The 14,195-nt window shown below is 46.9% G+C and overlaps 1 long non-coding RNA gene across 1 annotated transcript in view; it reads left to right on the forward strand.

The window, feature by feature from the left end:
- The window catches only part of LOC130275667 (uncharacterized), a 50,402-nt gene extending 36,309 nt beyond the window's left edge, over positions 1-14,093 (forward strand). Inside the window, exon 3 of the long non-coding RNA XR_008844863.1 lies at positions 13,757-14,093. This is a non-coding gene — a long non-coding RNA (uncharacterized LOC130275667). The remainder of the gene's footprint in view (positions 1-13,756) is intronic.
- The last annotated feature ends 102 nt before the right edge of the window (positions 14,094-14,195 follow it).

Raw genomic sequence — 14,195 nt, forward strand, 5'->3', positions numbered from 1 at the left:
AACTACATATTCCAGCATGCCCAAACAGCTGTCTGGGCATGCTGGGAGTTGTAGTTTTGCAACATCTGAAGGGCTACAGTTAGAGACCACTGTATAATGGTCTCAAACTGTACCTTTCAGAATTTGCTAGGCAACTTACCGGCTTCCGTCGGATCCAACCGCCGATCTCCGTCGCCCGCTGCCTCCGACGCCCGCCCGGATCGGAAAGTGGATCTTCGCGCCAGTCCCCGTCGTTTCCCCGTTCTGCCCCGCCTATTGTGGGTGGACAGGACGGGGAAAACGAAAGTTAACCCCCCTGCCCCCGATCTGCTATTGGTGGTTGCGTCACTCCTATCCCTTCAGGGGGATCGTGGGTGTCTTAGACAACCGCGATCCTCCTTATATTCGGGGCACCGGGTCACCATAGACCCGTAATGACCCGGAATCGCGCAAATCGCAAGTGTGAATTCACTTGCGATTTGCCACGATCGCCGACATGGGGGGGGGGGGGTCTAATGACCCCCCTGGGCGTTTGCATGGGATGCCTGCTGAATGATTTCAGCAGGCATCCCGGTCCGATCCCCGCCCGGCGGGGACCGGAATTTTCCATGACGTACGCGTACGTCATGGGTCTTTAAGTACCAGGGTGTCATGACGTACGTCAAGGGTCCTTAAGGGGTTAAGATCTCTCCACAGGTGTTCAATGGGATTTAGATCTGGACTCCTTGCTGGCCACTTCAGAACTCTCCAGCGCTTTGTTGCCATCCATTTCTTGGTGCTCTTTGACGTATGTTTGGGGTCATTGTCCTGCTGGAAGACCCAAGATCTCGGACGCAAACCCAGCTTTCTGACACTGGGCTGTACAGTGCGACCCAAAATCCGTTGGTAATCCTCAGATTTCATGATGCCTTGCACACATTCAAGGCACCCAGTGCCAGAGGCAGCAAAACAACCCCAAAACATCATTGAACCGCCACCATATTTCACTGTAGATACTGTGTTCTTTTCTTTGTAGGCCTCATTCCGTTTTCGGTAAACAGTAGAATGATGTGCTTTACCAAAAAGCTCTATCTTGGTCTCATCTGTCCACAAGACGTTTTCCCAGAAGGATTTTGGCTTCCTCAAGTTCATTTTGGCAAAATGCTTTTTTACGTCTCTGTGTCAGCAGTGGGGTCCTCCTGGGTCTCCTGCCATAGCGTTTTCATTTCATTTAAATGTTGACAGATATTTGGTGCTGACACTGATGCTCCCTGAGCCTGCAGGGCAGCTTGAATATCTTTGGAACTTGTTTGGGGCTGCTTATCCACCATCCGGACTATCCTGCGTTGACACCTTTCATCAATTTTTCTCTTCTGTCCACACCAGCTACAGTGCCATGGGTTGCAAACTTCTTGATAATGTTGTGCACTGTGGGCAAAGGCAAATCTAGATCTCTGGAGATGGACTTGTAACCTTGAGATTGTTGATATTTTTCCACAATTTTGGTTCTCAAGTTCTCAGACAGTTCTCTTCTCCTCTTTCTGTTGTCCATGCTTAGTGTGGCATACAGACACACAATGCAAAGACTAAGTGAACTTCTCTCCTTTTTATCTGCTTTCAAGTGTGATTTTTATATTGCCCACAACTGTTACTTGCCCCAGGGGAATTTAAAGGTGCATCACATGCTTGAAACAATCTTATTTTTCCACAATTTTGAAAGGGTGCCAATAATTTTGTCCAGCCCATTTTTGGAGGTTGATGTGACATTATATCCAATTTGCTATTTTTCCCTCCCTTTTTTGGTTTAGTTCCAATACACACAAAGGGAATAAACATGTGTATAGCAAAACACGTGTTACTGCAGTCCTTTTATGTGAGAAATACTTCATTTTCTAGAAAGATTTCAGGGGTGCCAACATTTACAGCCATGACTGTATGCTGCCCGAACTATGGGCAACATCAAATCTCACCAGGCTCCCTCATTGTTGACAACTATGATTAACTCTTAAATGCTATGCCATGACCAGGACAGCATAAATTTGCTAAACACTCCCACATTTCAGCCATAGACTAAGGGAAAATACGAGACACTGGAGTATGGAAGGAAAAGTTCGAGGCTTCTAGCATAAAAGGGTTTATCTACCTTGGACACTTATGCCCTATGCCTTTGCTATCTTGACAACGGAACTTCCAAAGCTTCTATCTTTCATAGTTCATAAGGTTAAAAGATTCCATCAAGTTCAACATATATCTTTATTGTGTCCCTACTGTGTCCAGAGGGAGGCAAAAAAAATAGAAAAACCCTTATGAGGCTGATGCAAATTGCCCCATACCAGAGAGGGGAAAATTATTTCCCAACTTCCAAAATGGCATCAGAATAAATCCTTGGATCAATGTTCTGTCCCTATAAACCTAATATCCACAACCTGTAATATTATTAAACTCTTAGGTTATGTTCACACTGAGGAATTGGAGAGGAATTTCCACGTGTAATCTGCTCGCTTTTTCCTCTACAAATCATTCTGCAGTGAAATCCCCATAGAGTTGTACAGAATTTCTGCCCCTCCGGCGGAATCAGCGTCGTTCTCCCATAGAGATCAATGTTATTTTTTTTTTCAGTCAGAAGCATTTCCATGCGGAATTGGCGCGGAATTGCCGTTGAATTTGTGCGGAATTCGCGTGGAATTTCCGCATGAAAAAATAAATAACATTTTATGAATAGAAATACTTGATACTCCTCCTCCGCATGAAACCTGCATATCCGCGCGGAATTCTGCGCAAAATCTCTGTGAGTTCTTGTGGAAAAGTAACAATATTTCGAGGCCTTTCTTCAGGCAGAAATTTCTAAGCGGATTTTCAAAGCGGATTTTCCGCTTCACAAATTCCGAAGTGTGAATTTGTGAGCGGAAACCCATTCACTACACTAGACATTTTAGCAAGCAGAATTTCTAACGGAAATTTTACGACTGAATTTCTGTCGGAAATTCCGTAGTCTGAACCTAGCCTTACAGTAAAAAAAAACATCTGTGTTGATGTAGAAACCTTCTTTCCTCTAGACATAGAGGATGCCCCCTTGTTATAGATACAATCCGGGGTATATTATTCAGAGCAAGGTCTTGTTACCAGTGGGGACCTCAGGGATCTGTACTGGGGCCCATTTGTTTAATATCTTCATTAGTGATATTGCAGTAGATCTCAATGGTAAGGGTTTGGTCTTTTTTGCTGATGACACAAAGATTTGTAACAGGGTTGATGTTCCTGAAGGGATACGCCAAAAGGAAAAATATTGAGGTGAACTAGAGGAATGGTCAAATCTCTTGACACTGACATTTATTGTGGATAAGTGCAAGATAATGCACCTGGGGTGTTAAAACCCAAGGGCAGAGTATAGAAAATGTGATACAGTCCTAACCTCAGCATCTGAGGAAAGGGATTTAGGGGTCATTATTTTAGACTTAAAGGTAGGCAGACAATGTCAAAGAAGCAGCAGGAAATGCTAGCAAAATGCTTTGGTGTATAGGGAGACGTATTAGCAGTAGAGAGGAAAGTGGTCACGGGTATATAGGGAGAGGTATTAGTAGAAGAGAGGAAAATGGTCATGGGTGTGTAAGGAGAGGCTGCTTTCACACTATAAAATTCATCCGTTAAAAGATCCGTTAGAAACGTCCGTTAGAAAAGCTTTAAAAAATGATGTTAAACGTCCGTTACAAAATCCCGTTAAAGTCTATGGGATTTTTTGATTATCCATTATGAGCCGTTATAGTCTGTCATGACTAACGGACGTTAGTTGTGACGGAAGAACTAACGGAACATGCACTAATTTTTCTTCCGTCACAAGAAACGGATAAATTAACGGCCGTTATTTTTAACATTGAAGTCTATGGCAAACGGATGAGCCTTTATGTCATCCGTTTGCACCTGGTTTATAATATCCGTTATTACTTCTGAGCATGCTCAGAAAAGGTGACATCAGCAGACTCCTGCAGTGTTGAGGGACTGCGCAGCATATTTATATAGATGCACTGGGGGAGGCAGATAACGCTATATGTCTGCCCCCCCAGCGCTTCTATATACATATACCCCTGCAGAGCTATGAATGAAAAGTATTTCTATTAGCAGCACTATTCAGCCGTTAGCACCCGTTTTTTCATACTTATACATCCATTTTTACACATAAAACGGACGTTTAATAATGATAATAATAATGATGAATGCTCATAGTGTGAAAGGAGCCTTAGCAGTAGAAAGGAAAATGTTCATGGTTGTATAGGGAAAGGTATTAGCAGTAGAAAGAGGGAAGTGCTCATGGGTGTATAAAGAGATATAGGAAGTAGAGGGAAGTGCTCATGGGTGTATACAGAGAGATATTAGCAGTAGAAAGAGGGAAGTGTTCATTGGTGTATAGGGAGAGGTATTAGCAGTAGAAAGGGAAGCGCTCATGGGTGTATAGGGAGAGGTATTAGCAGTAGAGAGGGAAGAGCTTGTGCCGCTGTACAGAGCACTGGTGAGACCTCACTTGGAGTATTGTGCGCAGTACTGGAGACCACATCTCCAAAAGGATTTGGTCATGAGCAAGGGTGGACTGGGAGAGGGAGCCCTAAGCTGTCCCTAGAAGCTCTGTCCCTGCCTATTTGCCCAAACACCCTAAACGCGGATCGACAACTACGGTGCCGGTCCCTTCCTGGGCTAAAGTGCAGTGGGCGTAAAAACAAATATATACATAGTCGATCACACACCAGAAACAAAACAGGAAAACTACCAAACAACCAGATTAAATATAAATACACAAACAGGGCAGAATGTAGTGTACTAACATACAGTTCAGAAACCGGAACCAAGATGAACGGCAGATATGAATTAATGAACTAGACAAAGCATAGAATGAGTAAACAGCAGAAACCAGGAAATGCAGGGGATGAACAGAAGAACTGAATGCTAAACACTAAACTGATCAGGAACATAGGACACTGTTTACACTGGGACAAAGAAACAAACTGGACACCCCACTCCACAAAAGGAGTAGACAGCAATAATAACTCCAAATAGACTTCTAGCCAGCGGGCACACTCCACTGTGTGATCAGGATGTTAGCCTAGAAGGAAACAGAAATATATTACACGGAATACTAACTTAAATGGATACTAGTTCATGTCACGATTCGGCTGGCAGGTGGTGGATCCTCTGTGCCAGAGAGGGATTGGCGTGGACCGTGCTGGTGGACCGGTTCTAAGTTGCTACTGGTATTCACCAGAGCCCGCCGCAAAGCGGGATGGTCTTGCAGCGGCGGTAGCAACCAGGTCGTATCCACCAGCAACGGCTCAACCTCTCTGACTGCTGAAGATAGGCGCGGTACAAGGGAGTAGACAAGAGCAAAGTCGGACGTAGCAGAAGGTCGGGGCAGGCAGCAAGGATCGTAGTCAGGGGCAACGGCAGGAGGTCTGGAACACAGGCTAGGAACACACAAGGAAACGCTTTCACTGGCACAATGGCAACAAGATCCGGCGAGGGAGTGCAGGGGAAGTGAGGTATAAATAGGGAGTGCACAGGTGAACACACTAATTAAGTCAACTGCGCCAATCAGTGGCGCAGTGGCCCTTTAAATTGCAGAGACCCGGCGCGCGCGCGCCCTAAGGAGCGGGGCCGCGCGCGCCGGGACAAGACCGACGGAGAGCGAGTCAGGTACGGGAGCCGGGATGCGCATCGCGAGCGGGCGCCTCCCGCATCGCGAATCGCATCCCGGCTGGGAGAGGTATCGCAGCGCACCCGGTCAGCAGGTCTGACCAGGGCGCTGCAATTGCGAGGATGTTGCGAGCGCTCCGGGGAGGAGCGGGGACCCGGAGCGCTCGGCGTAACAGTACCCCCCCCTTGGGTCTCCCCCTCTTCTTGGAGCCTGAGAACCTGAGGACAAGACTTTTGTCTAGGATGTTGTCCTCAGGTTCCCAGGATCTCTCTTCTGGACCACAGCCTTCCCAATCCACCGGAAACAGGAGTGGGAGAAACAAGTTTGGGAGAGAAGCGGTTAATGATGAGTGGTTTAAGGAGAGAGACATGGAAGGCATTGGGAATACGAAGAGAAGGAGGAAGAAGGAGTTTGTAAGAGACAGGATTAATCTGGCACAAGACTTTGAAAGGACCAAGATAGCGTGGTCCCAGTTTGTAACTGGGGACACGAAAGCGGACATATTTAGCGGAGAGCCATACCTTGTCTCCGGGAGCAAAAATGTGGGGAGTTCTTCTTTTCTTATCGGCAAACCTTTTCATGCGGGATGAAGCCTGTAAAAGAGAATTTTGGGTCTCTTTCCATATGGTGGAAAGATCACGAGTCACTTCATCCACAGCGGGCAAACCAGAGGGCAAGGGAGTAGGGAGGGGGGGAAGAGGGTGACGGCCGTACACCACGAAAAATGGGGACTTAGCAGAAGATTCTGAGACTCTGAAGTTGTATGAGAATTCGGCCCATGGTAGAAGATCTGCCCAGTCATCCTGGCGGGAGGAAACAAAATGCCGTAAATAGTCACCCAGGACCTGGTTAATTCTTTCTACTTGCCCATTGGATTGGGGATGATAAGAAGAAGAGAAGTTTAATTTAATCTTGAGCTGTTTACAGAGGGCCCTCCAGAATTTAGACACGAATTGGACGCCTCTATTCGAGACGATCTGCGTGGGCAAACCGTGAAGACGAAAAATGTGTACAAAAAATTGTTTTGCCAACTGAGGCGCTGAAGGAAGACCGGGAAGAGGAATAAAATGTGCCATCTTGGAAAATCGATCAACGACCACCCAAACAACAGTGTTGCCACGGGACGGGGGTAAGTCTGTAATAAAGTCCATACCAATCAGTGACCAAGGCTGTTCGGGGACAGGCAGAGGATGAAGGAGACCAGCAGGCTTCTGGCGAGGAGTCTTATCCCGGGCACAGACAGTACAGGCCCGCACAAAATCAACAACATCCGTCTCCAGAGTCGGTCACCAATAGAAACGAGAGATGAGTTGCAAGGATTTTTTGATGCCCGCATGGCCTGCGAGGTGGGAGGAGTGTCCCCATTTGAGAATCCCGAGACGTTGGCGTGGAGAAACGAAGGTCTTCCCTGGAGGAGTTTGCCTGATGGAGGCTGGAGAAGTGGAGATCAGACAGTCAGGAGGAATGATGTGTTGCGGAGAGACCTCTACTTCCGAGGCATCCGAGGAACGAGAGAGGGCATCGGCCCTAATGTTCTTGTCGGCAGGGCGAAAATGGATTTCAAAGTTAAAACGGGCAAAGAACAACGACCACCTGGCCTGGCGAGGGTTCAGCCGTTGGGCAGACTGGAGATAGGAGAGATTCTTGTGATCGGTGTATATGATAACTGGAAATTTTGATCCCTCCAGCAGATGCCTCCATTCCTCAAGCGCCAATTTAATGGCCAGTAACTCTCGATCCCCGATGGAGTAGTTTCTCTCCGCCGGAGAGAAGGTCCTAGAAAAAAAACCACAAGTAACAGCATGCCCGGAAGAATTTTTTTGTAGAAGGACAGCTCCAGCTCCCACTGAGGAGGCATCTACCTCCAATAGGAAGGGTTTAGATGGGTCAGGTCTGGAGAGCACGGGAGCAGAAGAAAAGACAGACTTGAGACTTTTAAATGCGTCTTCCGCTTGGGGAGACCAGGACTTGGGATTGGCATTTTTCTTGGTTAAAGCCACGATAGGAGCCACAATAGTGGAAAAGTGTGGAATAAATTGTCTGTAATAATTGGCGAACCCCAAAAAACGTTGGATAGCACGGAGTCCGGAGGGGCGTGGCCAATCTAAGACGGCAGAGAGTTTATCTGGGTCCATTTGTAATCCCTGGCCAGAGACCAAGTATCCTAGGAAAGGAAGAGATTGACATTCAAACAGACATTTCTCCATTTTGGCATAAAGTTGATTGTCTCGAAGTCTCTGAAGAACCATGCGGACATGCTGGCGGTGTTCTTCTAAGTTGGCAGAAAAAATCAGAATATCGTCCAGATAAACCACAACACAGGAATATAAGAGATCACGAAAAATTTCATTAACAAAGTCTTGGAAGACGGCAGGGGCGTTGCACAGGCCAAAGGGCATGACCAGATACTCAAAGTGTCCATCTCTGGTGTTAAATGCAGTCTTCCATTCGTCCCCCTCCCTGATGCGGATGAGATTATAAGCACCTCTTAAGTCCAGTTTGGTAAAGATGTGGGCACCTTGAAGGCGATCAAAGAGTTCTGAGATAAGAGGTAGGGGGTAGCGGTTCTTTACCGTGATTTTATTAAGTCCGCGGTAATCAATGCAAGGACGTAGGGAGCCATCTTTTTTGGACACAAAAAAAAATCCAGCTCCGGCAGGAGAGGAGGATTTGCGGATAAACCCCTTTTTTAAATTTTCCTGGATGTATTCAGACATAGCAAGAGTCTCTGGAGCAGACAGAGGATAAATTCTGCCCCGGGGTGGAGTAGTACCCGGGAGGAGGTCAATAGGACAGTCATAAGGCCTGTGAGGAGGTAAAGTCTCAGCTTGCTTTTTGCAAAACACGTCAGCATAGTCCATATAAGCCTTAGGAAGACCGGTTACAGGGGGAACCACAGGGTCACGGCAGGGAGTACTGGGAACCGGTTTAAGACAGTCCTTGAAACAAGAAGTACCCCAGCTCTTGATTTCTCCTGTGGACCAATCAAGGGTTGGGGAATGGCGTTGAAGCCACGGTAATCCAAGAAGAATTTCGGAAGTGCAGTTGGAGAGGACCAAAAACTCAATTTTTTCGTGATGTGGTCCGATGCACATTAGGAGAGGTTCCTTGCGGTAACGCACGGTACAGTCCAATCTTTCATTGTTAACACAATTGATGTAGAGGGGTCTGGCGAGACTGGTCACCGGGATGTTGAACCTGTTGATGAGAGAGGCCAAAATAAAATTTCCTGCAGATCCGGAATCCAAGAAGGCCATAGTAGAGAAGGAGAAGGTAGAGGAAGATATCCGCACAGGCACAGTAAGGCGTGGAGAAGCAGAGTTGACATCAAGAACTGTCTCACCTTTGTGCGGAGTCAGCGTACGTCTTTCCAGGCGGGGAGGACGGATAGGACAATCCTTCAGGAAGTGTTCGGTACCGGCACAGTACAGGCACAGATTCTCCATGCGGCGTTGTGTCCTCTCTTGAGGTGTCAAGCGAGACCGGTCAACTTGCATAGCCTCCACGGCGGGAGGCACAGGAACGGATTGCAGAGGACCAGAGGAGAGAGGAGACGGGGAGAAAAAACGCCTCGTGCGAACAAAGTCCATATCCTGGCGGAGCTCCTGACGCCTTTCGGAAAAACGCATGTCAATGCGGGTGGCCAGATGAATAAGTTCATGCAGGTTAGCAGGAATTTCTCGTGCGGCCAGAACATCTTTAATGTTGCTGGATAGGCCTTTTTTAAAGGTCGCGCAGAGGGCCTCATTATTCCAGGATAATTTGGAGGCAAGAGTACGGAATTGGATGGCGTACTCGCCAACAGAAGAATTACCCTGGACCAGGTTCAGCAGGGCAGTCTCAGCAGAAGAGGCTCGGGCAGGTTCCTCAAAGACACTTCGAATCTCCGTGAAGAAGGAGTGTACAGAGGCAGTGACGGGGTCATTGCGGTCCCAGAGCGGTGTGGCCCATGACAGAGCTTTCCCAGACAGAAGGCTGACTACGAAAGCCACCTTAGACCTTTCAGTAGGAAACTGGTCCGACATCATCTCCAAGTGCAGGGAACATTGCGAAAGAAAGCCACGGCAAAACTTAGAGTCCCCATCAAATTTATCCGGCAAGGATAATCGTAGGCCGGAAGCGGCCACTCGCTGCGGAGGAGGTGCAGGAGCTGGCGGAGGAGATGATTGCTGAAGCTGTGGTAGTAGCTGCTGTAGCATCACGGTCAGTTGAGACAGCTGGTGGCCTTGTTGCGCTATCTGTTGCGACTGCTGGGCGACCACCGTGGTGAGGTCGGCGACAACTGGCAGTGGGACTTCAGCGGGATCCATGGCCGGATCTACTGTCACGATTCGGCTGGCAGGTGGTGGATCCTCTGTGCCAGAGAGGGATTGGCGTGGACCGTGCTGGTGGACCGGTTCTAAGTGCTACTGGTATTCACCAGAGCCCGCCGCAAAGCGGGATGGTCTTGCAGCGGCGGTAGCAACCAGGTCGTATCCACCAGCAACGGCTCAACCTCTCTGACTGCTGAAGATAGGCGCGGTACAAGGGAGTAGACAAGAGCAAGGTCGGACGTAGCAGAAGGTCGGGGCAGGCAGCAAGGATCGTAGTCAGGGGCAACGGCAGGAGGTCTGGAACACAGGCTAGGAACACACAAGGAAACGCTTTCACTGGCACAATGGCAACAAGATCCGGCGAGGGAGTGCAGGGGAAGTGAGGTATAAATAGGGAGTGCACAGGTGAACACACTAATTAAGCCAACTGCGCCAATCAGTGGCGCAGTGGCCCTTTAAATTGCAGAGACCCGGCGCGCGCGCGCCCTAAGGAGCGGGGCCGCGCGCGCCGGGACAAGACCGACGGAGAGCGAGTCAGGTACGGGAGCCGGGATGCGCATCACGAGCGGGCGCCTCCCGCATCGCGAATCGCATCCCGGCTGGGAGAGGTATCGCAGCGCACCCGGTCAGCAGGTCTGACCGGGGCGCTGCAATTGCGAGGATGTTGCGAGCGCTCCGGGGAGGAGCGGGGACCCGGAGCGCTCGGCGTAACAGTTCAGAGGACACAAATCAGTAAGCAAGCACAGAGGACACTATAGACCAATGGTAAAGCACAGAGGAAACACTAGATCAGTGATCATGTACTCTATGATCAGTGCATGTACAATAAACTCTAAAGATCAGCAATAATGAACTCTGGACAAATACAAAGAACAAACTAGACTCCCCACTCCAAACTTGGAGGGACATTAATACTAACTCCAGATAGACTTCTAGCCAGCGGGCACACTCCACCGTGTGATCAGAATACTGGCCTAGAAGAAAACAGAAATATAAAAACATGGAGCACTATCCTGAGAAACGGATGAATTTGAACAAACTCCATAAAATCAAACTCCACAACGTGAAGGGACACAGGTCAGGATTCTCACAGTGTGAACACAGACTAAGAAACAAGGCTAAAGCAGAACGGACATACAATATCCTAAAAACCCGACAAATGTAAAACAGACTAAAATCTATAATAAACACCCCTATTAACCATGGTTAAAAACTCAGATAATATCACAGAATAAATACAAGATGTATGATCAAACAGACATGGAAAACATTGCGCAAATCACCAGCAACCAGTAAAGCAGAACTTGGGTTTAAATAGCAGAAGCTGAGCTTGGGTTTAAATAGCCACACCTGAGTTGCAATTGGCTCAGAGAATTAACTATTCCCCAGACAGGGAGAATGGCAAACTGCTCAGACAAAAACTAATGTCTGAACAGACCCCAAGACATAAAAACACAAAAACAAATAGACATTACAGATATAGATATATTGGAGAGAGTTCAGAGAAGATCTACTAAACTAAAACATGGATTGCAGAAATAACTTACCAGGAAATGTTAAAGGACATTGACATGTATAGAAGAAAGAGGCGACAGAGGGGATATGATAGAAACTTTTATATACATAAAGGGAATCAACATAATAAAAAAACACCAACATTTTAAAATGATTTGTCATTTTCTGGTGAAACATTCCCTTTAATTGTTGGAATTAAATAGTCACTGTCAATGTAAATCTCAAACACTCGATCATTTCATTGTCATCTCTAACAAGCTGTTATATAAACTATGTCAAGACACCTCACATAGCTATAATGAATATGTATTAGCACAGGAAAAAAACTACAAACGAGTCATTCCTTTTCACGCTGCTTAACGGTAAGATAGATGGTGAGATACGCAGAGCGTTCTTCAACAATCCTGCTAAGTAAAAGTAAATATTTTGAAAAACGAGAAATAATAAGTGACATGTATGACTGAGATATTGAGATGAATGGAAGTTTAAAATGTTTAGCTTTGCGGCAGTATTTATTCACTTTGGGTAATTGTCTAATTGTTGTGCATTTCGGCGACTCATTGATGCCAATATTATAACACTTACATTTCAGAAGACAGGAACTCCGGTGGATGTGGATCCGCTGGACCTGTGTGGCAGATGACTTAGACCATATCAGGGAGCAGGGTCTAAGGTGCCACTGGTTTTCACCAGTGCCTGCCGCAAAGCGGCACCCAGGTCACTACCCCTCGCACGGCTTGACCACACAGGCGGCTGAGGAGATGCGAAGCTCAGGAGGGGTAAGGCAGCTCATAGTTAGGATAGCAGAAGGTTAAGGCAGGCGGCACAGTAGCATAGTCAGGACGTAGCAGGAGGTCAGTAGGCAGGCGGCAGAGGAGCAAGGTCAAGTCACAGAGCAAAGGATCAGATACACGGCAAGACAATACTCAGGAATGCTTTCTCTCAGGCACAAGGCAACAAAGATCCGGGGCAGGGGAGTGAGGAGGGTGGAGGAATTTATCAATGAGCCACAGGTGAATTACACTAATGAGCGCACTGGCCCTTTAAATCTTAAAGCTCCGGCGCACGCGCGCCCTAGGGGATGGGGACATGCCCGCCGGAGCAGATAGGCAGAGGCAGGGGCAGGAGAAGCACCAGGTGAGTGACGGATTGGGGCTCGCATGCGGGCGCGTCCCGCAATGCGAGTCCCAGCCCTGCCGGCAGCAGCAAGTAACGGGACCATGCGCTCACAACCAGCATGTGCAACCGGAGCGCATAACGTAACCCATATTGCTTTATGTTCAGCCTGTAGGCTCATGCACATGGCAATAAGCCTAATTTTTGGCCATCAAAGACCTGTATATCTGTGTTTCCCAAACAAGTGTATCTCCAGTTGTTGCAAAACTACAACTCCTAGCCTTCAGCTGTCTGGGCATTCTAGGAGTTGTAGTTTTGCAACAGCGGGAGACACACTGGGGAAGATTTATCAAAACCTGTCCAGAGAAAAAGTTGCTGAGTTGCCCATAGTAACCAATCAGATCGCTTCTTTCATTTTAAAAAAGGCCTTTGAAAATGAAAGAAGTGATCTGATTGGTTGCTATGGGCAACTCAGCAACTTTTCCTCTGGACAGGTTTTGATAACTCTTCCCCACTGTTTGAAAAACACTGCTGTATACTTTAGAGAGGCATATTGTGGGTCCGTAGATTCATTTAGGAATGATATTTGGGGGTAATGTCGACTGCTCTATGAAGAGGTGCTAAGGTCGTGTTCACATAACACAATATAGTGCTAAATGTATCAGTCCATACTCCTTAGTAGTGTTGCTGGCGAATATTCGCAATGCGAATTTTATTCATGAATATCGCATATTCGCGAATTCGCGAATATTCACGAATATAGCACTATATATTCGCAATTACGAATATTTTTTTTTTCACAGTACCATCATCCCTCTCTGCTTCCAGCTTGTGTGGTGTAAAGAAGGCTCTAATACTACTGTGTGAGACTGGCGTACGAATTTTCGCATATGCAAATTTTCGTTTATGCTAATTTCGTATATGCGAAAATAAAACACGAATATTAGGAATATGCAAATTTAGCGAATATATGACGAATATTCGTCAATATATTCGCAAAATATCGCGAATTCGAATGTGGCCTATGCCGCTCAACACTACTCCTTAGTACTCCATGTGGTACAATACTAAGGCGACAAATTATTCACAAGAGACAATAGTCTCATGCCAAGATTTAAGTCCCTTTCACTCACTCTTCCCCATTTTGTACCCATTTCTATGTGTGCATCCAGAGGCACAACTCTAGCAAAGATTTATCGATTCAATTCAATGGTCCATTGGCTGCTGCCGTCTCCCAGGTCTGTAGCAGTGGAATGCTGCCAGATGCATTTGGACAGAGATACAATTGAAGATGCTGGATTTATAATACACTACCAGGCTGGACTACTTGACTTCCAAACTAAAAAGAGGATGGATAGACGGCTTTATTGGATTTCAAAAACAGATTATTCTCCTTTTCAGGTCTTATAATTGAACTATAACAGGACCGTATTGCTCATTGTTGCTCTGTTCTCCTTAGGTCCCTTTCACACTATAAATTCATCCATTTTAACCCCTTAAGGACCCAGCCAATTTTCAGTGTAGGACCCGGCCATTTTTTGCACATCTGACCACTGTCACTTTAAGCATTAATAACTCTGGGATGCTTTTACCTTTCATTCTGATTCTGAGAT

The sequence above is a fragment of the Hyla sarda genome, chromosome 6 (assembly GCF_029499605.1).
Source record: "Hyla sarda isolate aHylSar1 chromosome 6, aHylSar1.hap1, whole genome shotgun sequence".
Classification (NCBI taxonomy): Eukaryota; Metazoa; Chordata; class Amphibia; order Anura; family Hylidae; genus Hyla; species Hyla sarda.